At 47.2% G+C, this 5,505-nt stretch overlaps 1 pseudogene; it reads right to left on the bottom strand.

The window, feature by feature from the left end:
- Positions 1 to 2,237: 2,237 nt before the first annotated feature.
- Positions 2,238 to 2,310, bottom strand: LOC130043241 (uncharacterized; annotated as a pseudogene).
- Positions 2,311 to 5,505: the final 3,195 nt, after the last annotated feature.

Below are 5,505 nucleotides of genomic sequence, written 5' to 3'. Positions count from 1 at the left end.
TGCCGAACAAGTAGTGTTCTACTTGTTCTAGTCCGAAAGTAGTGAGTGGTCGCAAGGTCAACCTAAAGTCAACCTGCAGCAAACAAAATAATAATTTTTTAAAAAATACCCATAACACAACACAATAGCAGAACCTGTCGGACCCACACCGTAGAATGCCTTATGTGGTGATCACAAAGGTTGCATTCACGGAGAGGCACCAAGTACTGAGTCTTGGAAAGGCATTGAACAAGACTCAGTTCTTGGAGTATTGATTTGCGTTCCAAATTAGCTATTTTTCATGTTAGCTATTTTTCATTTCTGTATCTCCTGCACACACACACACACACACACACACACACACACACACAATGGGCAGTATGAAATTCAAGCAAGAAATTCTCTCCTGGCCATTGGTGTCTTCCTCACAATTCCCTCTTCTTTGCAAGTTTGCAGTGATGACTCTCAGAGACTGGTGGGAACCGGTACGCCCTCTTTCACCTCTCAGGTAGATACCTGCTTGCAACTTGCAACCATAACTTTATAAGTCACAACCAATGACTCCCTGGCCAGGTCCACCAAGAGATGCATTTCTGTGACCCCGTGAGGTTTTCCTCAGTTAGATAGTGCAGCATCATGCAATGGGGTGATCCTTCAACTTGTTCCCATGGGGGAAAAAATAATGACGACTTTTTTTTCTTTCTCCCTGTTTAAATTTTCTCTGTTGAGCTATGATTTACTGAACCTCATAGAAGAAGTTGTGCTTTAAAGAAGGGTGATAAATGAGGCGCCATTATTTTCCCTTTAGGGCCAGAGGAAAAGGAAAAAAAATAGCAGGAGAAGAAAAAATAATGCAAGAGTTCAAAGAACAGCAAATGACTTCAAAGGCATCTCTATCATTGTATCATCACTGTCTGTTCGTCAAGACCTGAGCCACAGGGCGGGACATCTAGCAAAATGAGAACTATTGCCTTTTTTTTTAAACTAATGGATAAATTATCTTCAGCAAAAAAAAAAATTATCCATATTGAGTTTATGAGCATAAAGGTACACGAGATTAATGAGTTTTGTTATTGCCACTGCAATAAATAATATGAGTTAATAGAGTTGTAGAAAATAATTTGGAACACAAATCAATACTCCAGATTTGTAATGCCTGCCACATTTATGAATGAAAAACAGATCTTACTGATGGACCAAATATACCAGGAGCAGATGTGTGGATCAGAAATATCTTTCCGTTTTCCGAGTGCTTTATAGATTTGAGATGCGAACCTTTTATCAGATGAGTGATGCCCAAATATTGCACTCAATGTACGTAAAGGCTAGTTCAACAAACTTCCTCAATCAAGACATGCAATGACCAATGTCACTGTCCTCCCATTGTTCATCGATTTGCTCGAGCGGGCCCAGTAACGTCTCCATTGTGAGACTTTGTTGTTACTGTGTTTGGCATATCTAATACATCATGGGGAGCTTGCCAGGCTCTGCGAAGGAATCGAACTCGGGTGGGCCATGTTGGCCGCTTGCAAGGCAAATGCCTTACCTGCTGTGTTATCGCTCCAGCCCATAATGACCAATAGATAGAAAAATTGCTCATTGGAAGTCATCACGAGGAGAATTCCAACCAAAGGGCCAGCACCAAGAAGCTAGCAATGATGCTATTGACCCAGGGTGGAAGGGACCATTATCCACTGCTGCCGGGAATGCCAACTGGTACAGGCTCTTTGGAAAACAACTTGAACACTCTTCAAAAGACTGAGATTTGAGCTTCCATGTGGCCCAACAATTCCATTTCTAGGTGTGCACCTTAAGGGCCGCAAGCACAATTTCAAATATTGGTATCTCTCAAGGACAGTAGACACAAGGACCAGGAAGATTGCTCCATGGTCGGAAGCCTGCCTCATGAGCTGGGGGAGCAGGCAGCTGGGATGGAGAAGGGGTCACTGAGTCAGTGATGGTTGGAGGGATCGCTCGGGATGGGAGGTGTGTGCTCACAGTAGATCAAGGACCCAACGAGATGGCCTCTCAGTATCTGTATTGCAAACCATGATGCCCCAAAGTAGAGAGAGAGGATGTGGGAGATTGTCTGCCCTGGAGGCACGGGGAGGGTTGGGATGGGGGGATACTGGGGACATTGGTGGTGGGGAATGTGCACTGGTGGAGGGATGGGGGTTCCATCATTGTAGGACTGAAACTCAAACCTGAAAGCTTGTAACTCTATCTCACGGTGATTCAGTCATAGCACTGTAGCACTGTCTTTGCTCAGGGGCCATGCTAATCTTCTCAGTATTGTTCCAATTTTAGTATATGTGCTGCCCAAGTGAGCACAATTCAATAATAAAAAAAAAAGAATAGATGTGTCAGCTTGTCCTTTAGCCTCACACTTCACGACGGTCATGCTCTGCAGACAGCCCCAAAGCTCCCCCGGACAGATGACGGAATAAAGAAGTAGGATCAGTAGGCACCATCTGAGAACAGTCGGCTGTAACAAAAGATGAAACTGCACCTTGCCGCTAGGTGGAGAGAGCTGAAGGGATCCCGCTGACTGATGATTGTCAGAGGGATAGGAAGAGGTGCAGAATGACGTCTCCCTTACGTGGGGGAACAAGAGCCACAGATGACCAGAGACAACAGAAGTTGGGACTTTATCCTCAGAGCTGAGCTTACCAGGTATTGAATATCAACCCTAAGTGCTTAAGACTTCATCGGCAAATCGTTCCTTTTCTTCCTTCCAGAGAAACGTACGGTGCTCTCGCAAGCACCCGTAATCCCCAGAGTTTATTCCATTTTATTATTATTAAAAGGTAAAAGGTAAAGGCCCTCCCGTTGATCGTCGATTTGCTCGAGCGGGCCCAGTAACGTCTCCATTGGAGACTTTGTTGTTACTGTGTCTGGCATATCGAATACTCTCGGTAGCTTGCCGGGCTCTCCGAGAGGGGCGGAGGAATCGAACTCGGGTCGACCAATATTATTATTATTATTATTATTATTATTATTTTGCTTTTGGGGTCACAACTGGCAATGCACAGGGGTCACTCGTGGCTCTGCACTCAGGAATTACCCCTGGCGGTGCTCAGGGAACCCTATGGGATGGTGGGAATCGAACCCAGGTCGGCTGCATGCAAGACAAACAATGCCCTCCCTGCTGTGCTATCGCTCCAGTCCTCCTGAGTTTATCGTTAACCTTTCTTCAACGGGCTGGAGCGATAGCACAGCGGGTAGGGCATTCGCCTTGCACACAGCCAACATGGCCGACCCGAGTTCGATTCCTCCGCCCCTCTCGGAGAGCCCGGCAAGCTACCGAGAGTATTCGATATGCCAGACACAGTAACAACAAAGTCTCCAATGGCGACGTTACTGGGCCCGCTCGAGCAAATCGACGATCAACGGGAGGGCCTTTACCTTTTACCTTATGAAGTTGACACCTTCTGGTGTCACTTTGTAGTGGAACTGAATCACTCGCTTTTCCATTTCCTCTTTTCATATTATACCCTAGAGCAATGTCCGTAACTTAAACACAGAAAGACTGTGAATGCTGGGCGCCTGATATTTGGGGGTTGATTGGCTCTGAAATATATCTATTCCTCCGCATTCATCATAATTACTTGACTTGGGCTTCAGTTACTCTAGTTCCTAACACCCCTAAAAGGTAGGTCCCACTGTGGGACTGAGAGGGACCCAGGGCCAAAGGCAAAGCTATTTCCCTGGCACGGAAATGGGACCATCTAGAAAGCATAAAAGCACGGTCTAGATTCAAGCCGTGATGACCGAACAGACAGGAACCCCATGGGGAAGGACAAACTGAACTGGTCTGAGGACTTAGTCTGGGATTTACGGTAAAAGTCTTGCTTGCTCTCAGAGTTCAGAGAACCAAGTTTTGGAATCGATATCTCTTACTATAAGATATCTTATCATCTCATTCCTACTTTGGACAAACTTGCAAGCTGCCCAATATAACCTGCCCACACGGCAGAGTCTGGCAAACTCCCCGTGGCTACCCAATATGCCAAATACCAGTAACAATGATGGGTCTCATTCTCCTAACTCTGAAAGAGCCTTGAATATGGCACTTTTTAAAAAAATCTCAGGGCTAGGACGAAGGAGATGTTACTGGGGCCTGCTCGAGGCAATCGATGAATAAGAGGATGGTCGTGATCGTGATCTCTTACTATGTTTATCCAAACAACTGCAAGTATTAATAAGGAATAAACCTAATTGTTCAATCTGTACAATTAAAGGGAAAGTGATAAGTGATACGGATGTCTCTGGGAGACAGAACGTCTCCTTGAGTTAATCCCCCCAAGAGAATTGCCTCCGCAGAAATGTTTTACCTCTGTGAATGATCAATCAGATGTGCAGTCCTGTACCTTGAACCCTCTCGGATGTGCTGAAAGGATGCCAACAGCTCTGTACTCGGGGCCCATTTGGACCATCTATCCGTGAGTCTCCTGCCCCCGAATCTGGCTGTCCTCGACGGGGCCCCTTGGAGGGGGGCAGGTTGAGCTTCCTTCCCCACCCTGACCAGAGCTCCAGCAGCCGAAGACCTCCAGAACCAGCCACCACCATGCTGAGACCACTCTCCACACGCATCAAGGAACTGGCAGAGGAACAAAGGCATGCGGGTCCCGGGGCTAAGATCTCCAAGCCTGCTCGGATTGGGGCTGAGCATCCTCCACCCAGATCCTCCACCTTCCAGTAAGCAGGGGTCACACCCACCAACTGCCCCTTGGCGCCGTGTAATCCCATCAATAGCCAAGACCCAGGGACTATAAAACCCAGCTCCCGGAAGCGACATCTTCTTATCTGATTCTTACTTTGGACAAACTGCCAGGCTACTGAATGTAACCTGCCCACACGGCAGAGTCTGGCAAACTCCCCGTGGCGTACCCAACATGCCAAATACCAGTAACAATGATGGGTCTCACTCTCCTAAGCCTGGAAGAGCCTTGAATATGGCACTTTTTAAAAATCTCAAGGCTAGGAGGAAGGAGACGTTACTGGGGCCTGCTCAAGGCAATTGACGAACAACAGAATGGTCGTGATTGTGATCGTGATCTGTGAGTCTCCCATCTCTTTGTTCTTCTGCAGGGGAAGATGGGGAGGCAGTTCTCGGCCCACGAATGCATGCATCGCACACCCACACTTTGTACCCACACCTGGGTTGCAGATGCGGTGCGTGGGAGGTGGGGCTTTGCACATTGGAGGAGGGTGGGAGATACAGTGATGGTGACCTTGGTGTTGGAACTATGGACGCACAAAACTATCCTTGACATTATTGTAGTAACGGGTGCACGGTTGAAACCACATAAGCGTGAAACTAAAATGATCACTTGATCACTGGTCTTCCCGTTAATCATCGATTTGCTCCAGCGGGCGCCAGTGACGTCTCCCTTTGTCCCTGTCCCGTGCTAGTGTAGCCCAGTGGCGTCTGTTCGTTCTAGGAACACGAAGAGCCTCAAACCAATCGTTCAGGATCTTGATGAAGAAGTCTGACTATCTGGTAGGTGGGCGGCCACGTGGTCT

This window comes from Sorex fumeus, unplaced genomic scaffold (assembly GCF_029834395.1).
Source record: "Sorex fumeus unplaced genomic scaffold, SorFum_2.1 ptg000118l, whole genome shotgun sequence".
Lineage (NCBI taxonomy): Eukaryota > Metazoa > Chordata > Mammalia > Eulipotyphla > Soricidae > Sorex > Sorex fumeus.
The sequence above is the reverse complement of the archived record's forward strand: the minus strand, read 5'-3'. Positions and strand labels throughout refer to the sequence as shown.